The 19,002-nt window shown below is 44.9% G+C and overlaps 1 protein-coding gene across 2 annotated transcripts in view; it reads left to right on the forward strand.

The window, feature by feature from the left end:
* The window catches only part of STX8 (syntaxin 8), a 247,172-nt gene that overhangs the window by 24,325 nt on the left and 203,845 nt on the right, over nucleotides 1-19,002 (forward strand). The gene's annotated exons all lie outside the window — the stretch shown is intronic.

Consider the following 19,002-nt stretch of genomic DNA (forward strand, 5'->3'; position numbering starts at 1 on the left):
AAATACAATCGTCGGGGGATCATTCGATGGGTTATAGCCACCAGGTTTACATTAGCAGATAATTGGTAACAAGCTTTCCTGCAGGCAATCCAAAAAAGGTCTTAAAGGGGGGTATTCTCATCTCCAAGACCCTTTCTCAGTATGTAGTAGGTGTAATAATAATAATACTACTAGCAAATACGTCCAGTTAGAAATTTTAGTATAGTTCTTCAGATTCGCTATGTCACTGACCTCATGTGCAGGGCTTTACAGTAGCTTAGGTATCCATGGTTACGACCACTAAGAGCTTTCTAACTAAATAACTGTCACTATAGTGGTCGGAACCATGGATACCTAAGCTACTGTAAAGCCCTGTACATGGGGTAAGCGACATAGCGAATCAGAAGAACTATACTACATTTCTAATTGGAGATATTTGCGAATATTATTATTATTACACCTACTACATATGGGGATAGGATCTTGGAGATAGGAATACCCTTTTAAGGTTCACAAATCCTGGAGAGGTAATGAACAGTATCACACAGGATGGGATTAGATACCATGTCTCACAGACAGTATCACACAGGATGGGATTAGATACCGTGTCTCACAGGCAGTATCGCACAGGATGGCATTAGATACCGTGTCTCACAGGCAGTATCGCACAGGATGGGATTAGATACCGTGTCTCACAGGCAGTATCTCACAGGATGGGATTAGATACCGTGTCTCACAGACAGTATCACACAGGATGGGATTAGATACCATGTCTCACAGACAGTATCACACAGGATGGGATTAGATACCGTGTCTCACAGACAGTATCACACAGGATGGGATTAGATACAGTGTCTCACAGGCAGTATCGCACAGGATGGGATTAGATACAGTGTCTCACAGGCAGTATTGCACAGGATGGGATTAGATACAGTGTCTCACAGGCAGTATCGCACAGGATGGCATTAGATACCGTGTCTCACAGGCAGTATCGCACAGGATGGGATTAGATACCGTGTCTCACAGGCAGTATCGCACAGGATGGGATTAGATACCGTGTCTCACAGGCAGTATCGCACAGGATGGGATTAGATACCGTGTCTCACAGGCAGTATCGCACAGGATGGGATTAGATACCGTGTCTCACAGGCAGTATCGCACAGGATGGGATTACATACCGTGTCTCACAGGCAGTATCGCGCAGTATCGGATTAGATACCGTGTCTCGCAGGCAGTATCGCACAGGATGGGATTAGATACCGTGTCTCACAGGCAGTATCACACAGGATGGGATTACATACCGTGTCTCACAGGCAGTATCGGATTAGATACCGTGTCTCGCAGGCAGTATCGCACAGGATGGGGTTAGATACCGTGTCTCACAGGCAGTATCTCACAGGATGGGATTAGATACCATGTCTCACAGACAGTATCACACAGGATGGGATTAGATACCATGTCTCACAGACAGTATCGCACAGGATGGGATTAGATACCGTGTCTCACAGGCAGTATCGCACAGGATGGGATTAGATACCGTGTCTCACAGGCAGTATCGCACAGGACGGGATTAGATACCGTGTCTCACAGGCAGTATCGCACAGGATGGGATTACATACCGTGTCTCGCAGGCAGTATCGCGCAGTATCGGATTAGATACCGTGTCTCACAGGCAGTATCGCACAGGATGGGATTACATACCGTGTCTCGCAGGCAGTATCGCACAGGATGGGATTAGATACCGTGTCTCGCAGGCAGTATCGCACAGGATGGGATTAGATACCGTGTCTCACAGACAGTATCACACAGGATGGGATTACATACCGTGTCTCACAGGCAGTATCGGATTAGATACCGTGTCTCGCAGGCAGTATCGCACAGGATGGGATTAGATACCGTGTCTCACAGGCAGTATTTCACAGGATGGGATTAGATACCGTGTCTCACAGGCAGTATCGCACAGGATGGGATTAGATACCGTGTCTCGCAGGCAGTATCGCACAGGATGGGATTAGATACCGTGTCTCGCAGGCAGTATCGCACAGGATGGGATTAGATACCGTGTCTCACAGGCAGTATCTCACAGGATGGGATTACATACCTTGTCTCGCAGGCAGTATCGCGCAGTATCGGATTAGATACCGTGTCTCGCAGGCAGTATCGCACAGGATGGGATTAGATACTGTGTCTCGCAGGCAGTATTGCACAGGATGGGATTAGATACCGTGTCTTGCAGGCAGTATTGCACAGGATGGGATTAGATACTGTGTCTCACAGGCAGTATCGCACAGGATGGGATTAGATACCGTATCTCGCAGGCAGTATCGCACAGGATGGGATTAGATACCGTGTCTCGCAGGCAGTATCGCACAGGATGGGATTAGATACCGTGTCTCGCAGGCAGTATCGCACAGGATGGGATTAGATACCGTGTCTCGCAGGCAGTATCGCACAGGATGGGATTAGATACCGTGTCTCACAGGCAGTATCGCACAGGATGGGATTACATACCGTGTCTCGCAGGCAGTATCGCGCAGTATCGGATTAGATACCGTGTCTCGCAGGCAGTATCGCACAGGATGGGATTAGATACCGTGTCTCACAGGCAGTATCACACAGGATGGGATTACATACCGTGTCTCACAGGCAGTATCGCACAGAATGGGATTAGATACCGTGTCTCACAGGCAGTATTTCACAGGATGGGATTAGATACCGTGTCTCACAGGCAGTATCGCACAGGATGGGATTAGATACCGTGTCTCGCAGGCAGTATCGCACAGGATGGGATTAGATACTGTGTCTTGCAGGCAGTATCGTGCAGTATCAGATTAGATACCGTGTCTCGCAGGCAGTATCGCACAGGATGGGATTAGATACCGTGTCTCACAGGCAGTATCGTGCAGTATCGGATTAGATACCGTGTCTCGCAGGCAGTATCGCACAGGATGGGATTAGATACCGTGTCTCGCAGGCAGTATTGCACAGGATGGGATTAGATACCGTGTCTCACAGGCAGTATCACACAGGATGGGATTAGATACTGTGTCTCGCAGGCAGTATCGTGTAGTATCGGATTAGATACCGTGTCTCACAGGCTGTATCGCACAGGATGGGATTAGATACCGTGTCTCACAGGCAGTATCGCACTGGATGGGATTAGATACCGTGTCTCACAGGCAGTATCGGATTAGATACCGTGTCTCGCAGGCAGTATTGCACAGGATGGGATTAGATACCGTGTCTCGCAGGCAGTATTGCACAGGATGGGATTAGATACCATGTCTCACAGGCAGTATCGCACAGGATGGGATTAGATACAGTGTCTCACAGGCAGTATCGGATTAGATACCGTGTCTCGCAGGCAGTATCGCACACTGTATGTGCACACATAGCAGAACTGTTTCAGAAGTGTTTGTGAATTATCTGCTCCTCGCCTCCTGATAGACTATTTTTGCAGCTCGTTATTTCATCACAGTTTATCTCACAAAAATTGAAGAGTCGCAGAAATTTCTGCAGAAAATCAGCTTTTTGTGACTTTACCAATCATCCTTTGGTCAGACGCCCGTCCTGGGCGTCCATGTATTCCTATGGGCTGCGGCGTCGCCTCTCCAGGCAGCGACTGTCTAACCCTGGATGTCGCACGCTCTCTTATCCTCCTGTCTCTGCAGCGACATCTGCACGTCCCATTAGTTGTTCGCTGCAGATTTCACTCTTGCAAAGTGGCAGCAAAATTCTTAGTGACAAAATCTGCACAAAATCGTACCAATTTAGTTGCCATATACTGCAATACTAAGGAACAGCAAGATATAATGCAAGCGATCAAATGATTGCCGATCCCTATGTGGACTAAAATAACAAGTAAAAAGTAATTTATAAAAGTTTTTACCAATATTAAAAAAAGGAGGACTGGTAACGTTTCCAATCGCCCCCTTTTCCTAAAACGAAAATACATTTAACAAAGAAACATATGTGGTAAAAGTACGAACAATGAAAATATCCAATTCTTTAACCCATGCAGTAAATGCTGTAAGAAAAAAAAAATTAAAACCCCCAAATTTTTATTTTTCAGTCCGCGCGCCTCCCAAAAAATAACGCAATGAAAAGAGTTAACTGTCTTATGTGTGATAACATGGTTCTGTGATTAAGCTGCACTTCGCCATGCAAAAAACAAGCCCTCATACTAAAAAAGTTACGGATCTAAGAAAATGGTGACGAAACAAATTTTTTAATGTTTTTTTTGACCACTAAAGTATTCAAGATAACTATATAACTTTGGTATTATCATAATCGTAAGGCCTGAAGAATTGTGCCGCCAGGTAATTTTTAGCGCACATTGAAAATGGTAAAAACTGAGCACATAAAAGGGCTGAAATGCTTTTTTTTTTTTACTATTTCATTGATCTTGGATTTTTTTTTCTCCAATTTTCAGTCTATTAGATTTTAAAATGAATGGTCTGATTATTACAACTCATCCCACAATAAATCAGCCCTCCTGTGGCTATGTCGATGAACAAATTAGAAAAGTTATAGCACTTAGAAAAAGGGTAGGAAAAAAAAGAGAGCAAAATTAAAATTTGCCTAGTTGTGAAAGGGTTACATTTGCAGTATGTTTCAGACTTTACCCATTTTAATGTAGTCTGTATGAAATGGTTACTTGACGCATGTAGATTTTGCAGTGGCTTTGCATTTTCCGATGGATTTATTAGGCTGTGTGCCCACAATGCGTTTTTTAAGCGTTTTTGCGGCGGCAATTCCGCTGCAGAAATGCTTAAAAAAACGCATGGTAGAAGGTCTGCCATGTTCCCCAATGATAATCCGCATGTGCTGTGCACATGCTGCGGAAATTTACGCTGTGGATTATCATTGCGAAAAAATACGCAGCATTACCAGTTATTTTGCGGAAGCGCGGCGTTTCCGCCGCCATTGACTTGCATTGCAACGCATGGAATCGGCATCACTGCATCTATACATGCGGAATCCATGCGTTTCAATGTGCGGATGGTACCCGGGTTTGGAGAAGAGGCCTTCTGATGGCCCCCCGGTGTCCTTATCTTCGCTTGCCGGCAGATCGCAGTGGACTGAAGGACCTGCGCTGGCGTCATTTAGTCATGTGACAGCAGGTCCTTCAGTGTACCACGAGCTGCCGGCAAGCCAGGACGGAGCGAAGCAAGACTGCGGGGGCCATCAGAAGGTAAGTATAGATTTACTTTTTTATTTTTTTACCATTCTTAAGGTCACACTATATAAATCCATGCCGGTTGCATGGATTTATATAGTGTGACCAAGTTGTCAAGCACTTTCCATGTGATGCTAAAATCGCTTGGAAAGCGCTTGTCAACCCGCATGCGGAAATGCATGAGAAGAACGCTTCACATCCGCATGTCCCTGGCAGGAAAACGCATGTACAATCCGCATGTACAATCCGCATGTGCAATCCACATGTACAATCCGCATGCGTTTTCTTCTGCCAGGGAGATGCAGAAACGCTCAGGAAAAAATCCAAAGCATTTCTGCATCGTGGGCACATGGCCTTAATCTTTTTTTTGTTGTTGTTGTTTTTGCTTTTTACTGTGTGTAACTTCATTTACATTTATTCTGTGTGTATGATCTATATCTATCTATCGTACAGACCAAAAGTTTGGACACACCTTCTCACTTAAAGATTTTTCTGTATTTTCATTACTATGAAAATTGTACATTCACACTGAAGGCATCAAAACTATGAATTAACACATGTGGAATTATATACTTAACAAAAAAGTGCAAAACAACTGAAAGTATGTCTTATATTCTAGGTTCTTCAAAGTAGCCACCTTTTGCTTTGATGACTGCTTTGCACACTCTTGGCATTCTCTTGATGAGCTTCAAGAGGTAGTCACCGGAAATGGTCTTCCAACAATCTTGAAGGAGTTCCCAGAGATGCTTAGCACTTGTTGGCCCTTTTGCCTTCACTCTGCGGTCCAGCTCACCCCAAACCATCTCGATTGGGTTCAGGTCTGGTGACTGTGGAGGCCAGGTCATCTGGCGTAGCACCCCATCACTCTCCTTCTTGGTCAAATAGCCCTTACACAGCCTGGAGGTGTGTTTGGGGTCATTGTCCTGTTGAAAAATAAATGATGGTCCAACTAAACGCAAACCGGATGGAATAGCATGCCGCTGCAAGATGCTGTGGTAGCCATGCTGGTTCAGTATGCCTTCAATTTTGAATAAATCCCCAACAGTGTCACCAGCAAAGCACCCCCACACCATCACACCTCCTCCTCCATGCTTCACGGTGGGAAGCAGGCATGTAGAGTCCATCCGTTCACCTTTTCTGCATCGCACAAAGACACGGTGGTTGGAACCAAAGATCTCAAATTTGGACTCATCAGACCAAAGCACAGATTTCCACTGGTCTAATGTCCATTCCTTGTGTTCTTTAGCCCAAACAAGTCTCTTCTGCTTGTTGCCTGTCCTTAGCAGTGGTTTCCTAGCAGCTATTTTACCATGAAGGCCTGCTGCACAAAGTCTCCTCTTAACAGTTGTTGAAGAGATGTGTCTGCTGCTAGAACTCTGTGTGGCATTGACCTGGTCTCTAATCTGAGCTGCTGTTAACCTGCGATTTGTGAGGCTGGTGACTCGGATAAACTTATCCTCAGAAGCAGAGGTGACTCTTGGTCTTCCTTTCCTGGGGCGGTCCTCATGTGAGCCAGTTTCTTTGTAGCGCTTGATGGTTTTTGCAACTGCACTTGGACACTTTCAAAGTTTGCCCAATTTTTCGCACTGATTGACCTTCATTTCTTAAAGTAATGATGGCCACTCGTTTTACTTTACTTAGCTGCTTTTTTCTTGCCATCAGGGGTGGATTAAGAGTAGCAAGGGCCCCGGGCAGTTTAGAAGGCGCGGGCCCCCCCCTGGCGTGACGTCATTTAGTCATGTGACGGGTCACGCGACCGCTGACGTCGGCAGGCCTTCAGAAGGTAAGTATATATTTTTTATTTTTTACCATTCTTTTACGGTCACACTATATAAATCCATGCTGTTTGCATGGATTTATATAGTGTAACCAAGTTGTCAAGCACTTTCCAAGTGATGCTAAAATCGCTTGGAAAGCGCTTGTCAACCCGCATGCGGAAATGCAAGTGAAGAACGCTTCACATCCGCATGTCCCTGGCAGGAAAACGCATGTACAATCCGCATGTAAAATCCGCATGCGTTTCTTCTGCCAGGGAGATGCAGAAACGCTCAGGAAAAATCCGGAGCATTTTTGTATCGTGGGCACATAGCCTTACATTAATTGTATGACTCAATATTGAGCACACGTAGCCATCTATACACAGCGGGAGGCCTCACGTAGCCATCTATACACAGCGGGAGGCCTCACGTAGCCATCTATACACAGCGGGAGGCCTCACGTAGCCATCTATACACAGCGGGAGGCCGCACGTAGCCATCTATACACAGCGGGAGGCCGCACGTAGCCATCTATACACAACGGGAGGCCGCACGTAGCTATCTATACACAGCGGGAGGCCGCACGTAGCCATCTATACACAGCGGGAGGCCGCACGTAGCCATCTATACACAGCGGGAGGCCGCACGTAGCCATCTATACACAGCGGGAGGCCGCACGTAGCCATCTATACACAGCGGGAGGCCGCACGTAGCCATCTATACACAGCGGGAGGCCGCACGGCGCCATCTATACACAGCGGGAGGCCGCACGGCGCCATCTATACACAGCGGGAGGCCGCACGGCGCCCCCCCCAGAGACAATAGGAGGCCGCACGGCGCCATCTATACTCAGCGGGAGGCCGCACGTAGTCATCTATACACAGCGGGAGGCCGCACTTCGCCATCTATACATAGCGGGCGGCCGCACGGCGCCATCTATACATAGCGGGAGGCCGCACGGCGCCATCTATACATAGTGGGAGGCCGCACGGCGCCCCCCCCCCAGAGACAGCAGGAGGCCGCACGCAGTCACGCACACACACAAACATATACAGACATATACACACACGCATAAACACATTTGAAACACAAAAATACATATAAACAGACATCACACAATGATATCTGCCTGCACACACACACACACACACACACACACACACACACACACACACCATCCCCCGGCTCCATTCCTCCTGCCTGCTCTGACTTCTCCGTTGCAGCAGTGCAGGCCGGGTGCGAACTGCGTGACGTCACAGCTGGGAGACACGGGCGCGCACAGGGCCGTGTCTCCTAGCAGTGACGCGGCCGGGCGCGCACGGCGTGATGTCACAGCTAGGAGACACGGTCGCGTCTCCTAGCAGTGACGCGGCCGGGCGCACACGGCGTGACGTCACAGCTAGGAGACACGGCCGCGCACAGTGCCGTGTCTCCTAGCAGTGACGCGACCGGGCCAGCACAGGGAAGTTAACTGCTGCAGTGCTGGCCCGGCCGATGAAGAAGTAGTGGCGGCCGCTGCTGGGGGAGCGGTCCGGCGCCCCCCCTCCCGCCACTGCTACCGGTATGTCCCGCGGCGGCCTGCACATATGAGGGCAATCCGGCATTAGTCACCCCGCTCGGGGCCCCGGGCGGTAGCCCGGATTGCCCTCATTATAATCCGCCTATGCTTGCCATAATACAAATTCTAACAGTCTATTCAGTAGGACTGTCAGCTGTGTATCCACCAGACTTCTGCACAACACAACTGATGGTCCCAACCCCATTTATAAGGCAAGAAATCCCATTTATTAAACCTGACAGGGCACACCTGTGAAGTGAAAACCATTTCCGGTGACTACCTCTTGAAGCTCATCAAGAGAATGCCAAGAGTGTGCAAAGCCGTCATCAAAGCAAAAGGTGGCTACTTTGAAGAACCTAGAATATAAGACATATTTTCAGTTGTTTCACACTTTTTTGTTAAGTATGTAATTCCACATGTGTTAATTCATAGTTTTGATGCCTTCAGTGTGAATGTACAATTTTCATAGTCAGGAAAATACAGAAAAATCTTTAAATGAGAAGGTGTGTCCAAACTTTTAGTCTGTACTGTGTATATGTATGTGTATGTATATAGATAGATAGATAGATAGATAGAGATATATATAGATAGATAGATATAGATCATATATACTCATAAACATTGAAATTGCAACATCAAGAAGGAAAAGTAGCCACGAAAACTACTCCACTGTTCTTTCGTCACTTGCACATCTCGTCTATTGCCACTTCCCTAATTTTCTTCTGTGTCGCAATTTCAGTGTTGATATTGAGTTTCATGTGTTGCAATTACGTTTTTTTTTAATTCACATTTATTTCCTTTGAGTGTATTGGATCAACACAAAAAAACAGATAATAAAAGTCAAATTTTACATTATTTCACACCAAACCCTGAAAATGGGCCTGATAAAATTGTTGGCACCCTCAACTTAATATTTGGTTGCACACCATTTGGAATAAATAACTGCAATCAATCGCTTCCTATAATCATCAACAAGCTACTGACACCTCTCAGCTGGAATATTGGACCACTCTTCTTTTGTAAACTGCTCCAGGTCTCTCATATTTGAAGGGGCCTTCTCCCAACAGCAATTTTAACATCTCTCCCCAGGTGTTCAATAGGATTTAGACCAGACTTATTGCTGCCACTTCAGAACTCTTCAGCGTTTTCTTTCCACCCATTTCTGGGTGCTTCTTGAACTATTTTTGGGGTCATTGTCCTGCTGGGAGACCCATGGCCTAGGATGCAAGCCCAGCTTTCTGACACTGGGCACTACATTGCGACCCAAAGTCCTTTAGTAATATTCAGATTTAATGATGCCTTGCACACAGTCAAGGCACCCAGTTCCAGAGGCAGCAAAATAACCCTAAAACATCTAGGAACCGCCACTATATTTGACTGTAGATACTGTGTTATTTTCTTTGTAGGCCTCGTTCCGTTTTCACGGAAAACAGTAGAGTGATGTGCTTTACCAAAAAGCTCTATCTTGGTCTCATCTGTCCACAAGACTCTTTCCCAGAAGGATTTTGGCTTATTCACGTACATTTTGGCAAACTGCAGTGTAGCTTTTTTATGTCTTTGTGTCGGCAGCAGTGGGGTCTTCCTGCATCTTCTGCTATTGCGTTTTATTTCATTCAAATGTTGACGGATAGTTCACGCTGACACTGCACTCTGAGCCTGCAGGACAGCTTGAATTTCTTTGGAACTTGATTGGGTCTGCTTATCCACCATCCGGACTATCTTGTGTTGCAACCTTTCATCAATTTTTCTCTGTCGTCCACGTCCAGGGAGATTAGCTACAGTGCCATGGGTTGTAAACTTCTTGATTATGTTGCACACCATGTACAAAGGAACATGAAGATTTCTGGAGATGGACTTGTAACCTTGAGATTGTTGATATTTTTCAACAATTTGGGTTCTCAAGTCCTCAGACAGTTCTGTTCTCCATGCTTAATGTGGCATACGCATACACAGACTCACAATGCAAAGATTGATTCAACGTCTCCCCTCTTTATCTGGTTTTAGGTGTGATTTTCATATTGCCCACACCTGTTACTTGCCACCGATGAGTTTGAATGAGCAGCACATGCTTGAGACAAAGTTGTTTACCCACAATTTTGGAAAGATGCCAACAATTTTGTCCTGCCCATTTTGGGGGTTTTGTGTGAAATTATGTCTAATTTGCCTTTTTTCCTCTGTTTTTTTTTTTTGTGTTCCAAACACACACAAAGGAAATAAACGTGTATAACAAAACATGTAATTGCAATAATTTTCTGGGAGAAATACTTCATTTTCTGGAACAATTTCAAGGGTGCCAATACTTTCAGCCATGATTGTGTATATATATTGTGGAAATTAAGTATTTGATATAATGCTGATTTTGCAAGTTTTCCCACCTACAAAGAATGGAGAGGTCTGTAATGTTTATCGGACGTACACTTCAACTGTAAAAAAAATTCCAGAAAATCATATTGTTTGATTTTTACATAATTAATTCGCATTTTATTGCATGAAATAAGTATTTGATACTATAGAAAAACAGAACTTAATATTTGGTACAGAAACCTTTGTTTGCAATTAGAGAGGTCCGATTTTTATGTAGTTCTTGACCAAGTTTGCACACACTACAGCAGGGATTTTGGCCCACTCCTCCATACAGATCTTCTCCAGATCTTTCAGGTTTCGGGGCTGTCACTGGGCAATATTGAGTTTCAGCTCCCTCCAAAGATTTTCTATTGGGTTCAGGTCTGGAGACCGGATAGGCCACTCCAGGACCTTGAAATGCTTCTTATGGAGCCACTCCTTAGTTGCCCTGGCTGTGTGTTTCGGGTCACTGTCAAGCTGGAATACCCAGCAACGACCCATCTTTAAAGCGATTACTAAGGAAAGAAGGTTATTGGCCAAAATCTCTCGATGTATGACCCAATCCATCCTCTGTTCAATATGGTGCAATCGTCCTGTCCCCTTTGCAGAAAAGCACCCCCAAAGTATGATGTTTCCCCCGCCATGCTTCACGGTTGGGAAGGTGTTCTTGGGGTTGTACTCATCCTTCTTCTTCCTCCAAACATGGCGAGTGGAGTTGATACCAAAAAATTCTATTTTGGTCTTATCTGACCACATGACCTTCTCCCATGCCTGCTCTGGATCATCCAGATGGTCATTGGTAAACTTCAAACGGGCCTGGACATGTGCTGGCGTGAGCAGGGGGACCTTGCGTGCCCTGCAGGACAGCGTAGTGTGTTACTAATGGTAATGTTTGAGACTGTGGTCCCAGCTCTCTTCAGGTCATTGACCAGGTCCTCCCGTGTAGTCCTGGGCTAATTCTTGACCTTTTTCAGAATCAACCTTACCCCACGAGGCGAGATCTTGCATGGAGCCCCAGACTAAGGAAGATTGACAGTCATCTTGTGTTTTTTCCATTTTCTAATAATTGTGCCACCAGTTGTTACCTTCTCACCAAGCTGCTTGCATATTGTCCTGTAGCTCATCCCAGCCTTGTGTTGGTCTACAATTTTGTCCCTGGTGTCCTTAGACAGCTCTTTAGTCTTGAGCATGGTGGAGAGGTTGGCGTGTGATTGATTGAGTGTGTGGACAGGTGTCTTTTATACAGGTAATGAGTGCAGAGTAAGAGGGCTTCTGAAAGAAAAACTAACAGGTCTGTAAGAGCCAGAATTCTTGCTGGTTGGTAGATGATCAAATACTTATTTCATGCAATAAAATGCAAATTAATTATGTAAAAAATCATACAATGTGATTGTTCTGGTTTTTATTTTTAGATTCTGTCTCTCACAGTTGAAGTATACGTCCGATAAAAATTACAGACCCCTCCATTCTTTGTAGGTGGGAAACTTGCATAATCGGCAGTGTATCAAATACTTATTTTCCCCACTGAGTGCGTGTATGTATGTGTATATAATATGTAATAAGTTTGTGTGTGTGTATATGTGTATATATATATATATATATATATATATATATATATATATATATATATATATATATATATATAATGTATGTGTGTGTATACAGTACAGACCAAAAGTTTGGACACACCTCATTTAAAGATTTTTCTGTATTTTCATGACTATGAAAATTGTACATTCACACTGAAGGCATCAAAACTATGAATTAACACATGTGGAATTATATACTTAACAAAAAAGTGTGAAACAACTGAAAATATGTCTTATATTCTAGGTTCTTCAAAGTAGCCACCTTTTGCTTTGATGACTGCTTTTCACACTCTTGGCATTCTCTTGATGAGCTTCAAGAGGTAGTCACCGGAAATGGTTTTCACTTCACAGGTGTGCCCTGTCAGGTTTAATAAGTGGGATTTCTTGCCTTATAAATAGGGTTGGGACCATCAGTTGTGTTGTGCAGAAGTCTGGTGGATACACAGCTGATAGTCCTACTGAATAGACTGTTAGCTGCTTTTTTCTTGCCATAATAATACAAATTCTAAGTAAAGAAAAACGAGTGGCCATCATTACTTTAAGAAATGAAGGTCAGTTAATGCGAAAAATTGGGCAAACTTTGAAAGTGTCCCCAAGTGCAGTTGCAAAAACCATCAAGTGCTACAAAGAAACTGGCTCACATGAGGACCGCCTCAGGAAAGGAAGACCAAGAGTCACCTCTGCTTCTGAGGATAAGTTTATCCGAGTCACCAGCCTCAGAAATCGCAGGTTAACAGCAGCTCAGATTAGAGACCAGGTCAATGCCACACAGAGCTCTAGCAGCAGACACATCTCTTCAACAACTATTAAGAGGAGACTTTGTGCAGCAGGCCTTCATGGTAAAATAGCTGCTAGGAAACCACTGCTAAGGACAGGCAACAAGCAGAAGAGAGTTGTTTGGGCTAAAGAACACAAGGAATGGACATTAGACCAGTGGACAGGGGCGTACATAGAAATCATGGGGCCCCATAGCAGAAGCTCTAATTGGGCCCCGCCCCCCAAATAAATAAATAAATATGGACTATGGCCATGGAGAAGCGTGAATATGCATTCTCTTTAGTAGCAGGCACTGTCAGCAGGAGCTGCGGCTCAGCACTCCTCCGTGCCCACTACTAAAGAGAATGAATATTCCCTCTTCTCCACGCCCATTGGGAGTGGAGAAGAGGGAATATTAATTTCCCTTTAGCAGCGGGCACACATGATAGCTACTTCAGCGGCTACTGTGTGTGCTCCGCTCCACCGCAACCTCCCTCCCCTCACCACTATCCACCAATACAACTCGTCCCCCGCTGCTTGGGGCCCCTCGGCTCAGGGGCCCCATAGCAGTGGTGTTGTCTGCCGCCATTGGCTGTACGCCACTGCCAGTGGAAATCTGTGCTTTGTTCTGATGAGTCCAAATTTGAGATCTTTGGTTCCAACCACCGTGTCTTTGTGCGACGCAGAAAAGGTGAACGGATGGACTCTACATGCCTGCTTCCCACCGTGAAGCATGGAGGAGGAGGTGTAATGGTGTGGGGGGGGCTTTGCTGGTGACAATGTTGGGGATTTATTCAAAATTGAAGGCCTACTGAACCAGCATGGCTACCATAGCATCTTGCAGCGGCATGCTATTCCATCCGGTTTGCGTTTAGTTGGACCATAATTTATTTTTCAACAGGACAATGACCCCAAACACACCTCCAGGCTGTGTAAGGGCTATTTGACCAAGAACGAGAGTGATGGGGTGCTACGCCAGATGACCTGGCCTCCACAGTCACCAGACCTGAACCCAATTGAGATGTTTGGGGTGAGCTGGACCGCAGAGTGAAGGCAAAAGGGCCAACAAGTGCTAAGCATCTCTGGGAACGCCTTCAAGATTGTTGGAAGACCATTTCCGGTGACTACCTCTTGAAGCTCATCAAGAGAATGCCAAGAGTGTGCAAAGCAGTCATCAAAGCAAAAGGTGGCTACTTTGAAGAACCTAGAATATAAGACATATTTTCAGTTGTTTCACACTTTTTTGTTAAGTATATAATTCCACATGTGTTAATTCATAGTTTTGATGCCTTCAGTGTGAATGTTCAATTTTCAAAGTCATGAAAATACAGAAAAAACTTTAAATGAGAAGGTGTGTCCAAACTTTTGGTCTGCAGTGTGTGTGTGTGTGTGTGTGTGTGTGTGTGTGTGTGTGTGTGTGTGTGTGTGTGTGTATATATATATATATATATATATATATATATATATATATATATATATATATATATGTATATATATATATATATGTATATATATATATGTATATACATACATATATATATATATATATATATATATATATATACATAATGTGTATATTTCGTGTGTGTGTATATGTTGTGTGAACTTACTCTGGGCTTTTTGTATTATAAATATTATAAACCCTTATTTTTCCTGAGTATATGTCCTCGCCATTGTCTGGCCGTACACAGCATGGAACAACTATTTGACCGTCCAATTTAAGCCATTATGACTGCCAGTTTGAATAGGGCACAGGGGCAGAGGTAGCAGAGCGATGAATCCGCCCTTTCTTCTTATTTAAGAGCTGGAACATTCTGACTTCTGTTCCGGCCCTTCACGCCGTGTCCGTCAGCCCCTGTTCCCTGAGCTGACAGTTTCCGTCCCCCTTCCTCCCTCCATGTGACGATCTCTGTTACGCTTACTGCTCCGCTGATCATATGATGGTTCGGGTCCCAATGCCCACATCTTCTCTTCTGAAGAAATTTGGGAAATTAATCAGAGTTTATATTTGGTCATAACTCACTAACTCCCGCTCAGGCCTTGAAGACTTATCCTGGTCTGCGGGAGTCAAAATACTTATTTTCCGATGGAAATTTCACAACACAGCCTGGTAGAATATTGCTCTGGTTACTACCTAATCTGCAAGATGACAAAGGGACTTCTATCCATGTGAATCCTTATCCCCAAAAAGCTTCTCAGTTGTTGTTTTATGGTTGTTTTTTTTTAGTAAAATTCTTGTTTCCGAATACATGGTCGTGGCGTCATTTGCATGTGACGCCCACCTAATCATTGTACAGTGCCCACCTTCACAGCATCCAGATCTCCTAATGACAATGCCTTAGTCAGCTGGATAATGGTCGATCAGTAATGGTCTGAGGAACATGACAAAAAGATGAAAGTGATGATTTGTTTCTAAATTCCCAGATCTCAGACCAATCATCTGTGGGATGTGCTGGAAAAGCTAGTCCGATCCATGGAGGCCATAACAAGCAACTTATAGGATCTGTTGCCGGATACCTCAGGACATCAGAGGTTGTAGAGTCCAGATCAAGTGACAACACTAGGACTTGATTCTCCAGCACATCCCACAGATGATCTATGGGACTGAGATCAGTGGAGTTTGGAGACATGTCGTCGCCTCCATCTCTTTCTCATATTCCTCAGATTATTCCTGACCAACCATTATCCTGCTGAAAGAGGCACTGCCATTAGGGAATCCCACTCCCAGGATGGGGGCTTTGTACAATGGTTAGATAGGTGGTACATGTCACTGCCATATGCTGCCAGGACACAAGGTTTCCAGCAGAACATTGCCCCATAACTCTTCCTCCGCTGCTTGTCTTCTTCCCATACCGCATCCTGGTGGCATCTCCTCTCCAGGGGAAGTAACACACACGTACCCGGCTGTCCACATTATGGAAAACCTGATTCATCAGACCAGGATGCCTTCTTCCATTATGCCAAGGTCCACTTCAGATGAACGCGTGCCCACTGAAGGCAAGGGTTGTTATAGGCACTCTGACCGGGCGCTAGCTGCGATTCTCTGCATGTCCTAAGACCTTTCTATCATAGCTGCGATGTTCTGCTTGTCCCAACAACTTTCTATCATAGCAGCAATGCTCTGCATGCTTTACATTTTTCTATCATAGCTGCGATGCTCTGCATGTCCTGACATCTTTCTATCACAGCAGCAATGCTCTGCATGCTTTACATTTTTCTATCATAGCTGCGATGCTCTGCATGTCCTGACATCTTTCTATTGTAGATGTGACGCTCTGTGTCCCGATAAATTTCTATCCTAGCTGTGATGCTCTATGTCCTGACCTCTTTCTAGCCTAGCTGTGATGCTCTGTGTCCTGACACCTTTCTATTATAGGTGCGATGCTCTGCATCTCCTGAAACCTTTCTATCATAACACATTTATCAATATAATTTGAGGTACAGTTGCTTTTCTTTGGCATTGGACCTGGTAGGCACTTGTGCGCCTTAATTCCCCACACACATCAATAAGCTTCAGGTGTCCATGAACCTGTTTCTGAATGAATGTTTTTCCTTCCTTGGATCACTTTTTGTATGCACTAACTACTACATACTGTGAGCACCTTAGAAGACCCACCATGTACTGAGGGCACCCCACAAGATTTGCCAGATACCGGAAAGACCCCACAAAACCTGCTGGGTACCAGATAGACCCCACAAGACACACTTGATACTGGAAAGACCCCACAAGATCTGTCGTACAGCGGAAAGACCCCACAAGACCTGCCATACACCGGAAAGACCCTACAAGACCCGCCCGATACCGGACCACCCCACAAGACCTGCCGTACTGATGTATAATTTTTCACTGATGTGTGTTGGGCTGCTGTTGGCTTTCTTGTATTGGGTACAGTGGGCTCAGAGTGCAGCATACAGTTTGGGATCCCACAATGTCTCTCTCAGCCCCACGCCTGTACAACGCCATCCTTTTAAACAAGTGTGATAATTAGTTAAATCTGCTAGTGTAATCAGAAGCGATGTGCACAGTCCAGCGCACAGCCGTGATTTCAGGGGTTTAGGCGATTAAGTGAACGCAGGCAGTGGGTGGCTAATTGGATAATCTTTAATCTTCACACCAGTAAAAAAAAGCCGAGCCGGTCCGATCACAGGACACAGAGGAAGTTCTGCTTACCAAACATGTCAGGGAGATTACACTTTCCTGCAGAGATAATCGGGCTGTGTCTCTGCATCGGTATAAAAGAGGCGATCAGTAAGAGGTGACGATTGTCACTCATTTTTTTAATGAGTCGGAGTTAAAAGTGATTCAGTACAGGACAATACAATCCCCAGGGGTAGGCTAGCGGCTTACTGTCAAAGCTTCATGGACTGTAATCAGTAAGGTGTAAATGCTACCCAAACCTCTTTTTAGAAAGTTTGATACAGCTCAGTATACTTCTGAACACTGTGGGACCTGATAACAGCTGATCAGTGGGTGGGGGTTCAGGTAAGGTTAGGTTATCAATATCACAGTCCCTTTAAGTGTACAGGACAGCTAGCAGGACAGATAGTATAACCATAACTTACATGCCATAAAACAGAATGGCGCTTAACACTTTAGGTTAGGTGACTGCCACCTTACCTATATACATGCCAGGGAGCTACCCTTCATGGGCATGTCAGAGGATGACCATCAGTGCAGCTGAGTGATCCACCCCCCAATAGCATTGTGGCTCGGCTGCACCCTCCTGTGCATTGTACCTGTGAAGTCTGCTGTGCAGTGAGCTAAAACTCAAGAAAGAAGCAGTAGCACTAGGGATATTATGCAGCAGTACTAAGCAGTGTTGCTGTTAATCCAGCACTGGAGAGAGATCTAACATTTAATTGCAGGTGCATGAGGAAATTCTGTAGCAGCTGCATAAGGAAATTTTGTAGCACTACTGAGCAGTGTAGCTGTGAATCCAGCTATGTGGTGAGATAAAACACAAGAAAGAAGCAGCAGTGTTGATGACATTATACAGCAGTACTGAGCAATGGAGCTATGAATCCAGCACTGGGTGAAAGGGGGTTGAGATATTATACAGCAATACTAAGCAGTTTAGCTATGAATCCAGCATCAGAGTGAGATAAAACACTTACTGTGGATTTAATTACAGTACAAATGAATGAGATTTATACAAATCTCATAAACATGCAAGGGGAGGGGGAAGCATGCAGTAGATTTTCAGCTGATTTGCGACGTGATCACTGACAGAAAATTTTCATCATGTGCTGACTAATAAAAATTATTTACATAATGCATTTGTAGGACATTCTTTCTAGCAATCCTTAGTGTGGCCATCTGGCCAGTTCAGTATATATGGCTCTGCTCTTTTCTGATCATTCTTCATAAGTCCCTGTGATGGAGGTGTAACAGTAGGCATCGACCTTCAGATTAGAAAGGAGGAGGCAGGAGAGCCTCATTTCAGGAGACTTTTCAGGATAAGCTGCCATGCGCATGAACACGAGGAATAACTCTATCTCAGGCCATAAGATGGCTTGTATCCTGCACCTTTCATCAGTTTTCCCCTCTGAAGGCTCTGTGTCTAATTTCCAGTTGTATCTGAGCTAGTGGGTGAAGACTAGCTGTTATGATGATTTCCTTACTCAGTAGTCAAACAAATGAAAGATTCATGCTCTCCTTTCTCTCTATCTAGCACATTTTGAGAAGCAACAGCAGTGTGGAGAACATTATACAGCAGTAATGAACAGTGTAGCTGTAAATCTAGCACTGGATTGTGATAAATACAACAAAATAGCAATATGGAGGACATTATACAGCAGTACTGAGAAGTGCAGCTGTAAATTCAGCCCTTGGTTGTGATA

Source organism: Phyllobates terribilis, unplaced genomic scaffold (genome assembly GCF_046119375.1).
Source record: "Phyllobates terribilis strain yellow unplaced genomic scaffold, ASM4611937v1 Scaffold_5__5_contigs__length_657084704, whole genome shotgun sequence".
Classification (NCBI taxonomy): domain Eukaryota; kingdom Metazoa; phylum Chordata; class Amphibia; order Anura; family Dendrobatidae; genus Phyllobates; species Phyllobates terribilis.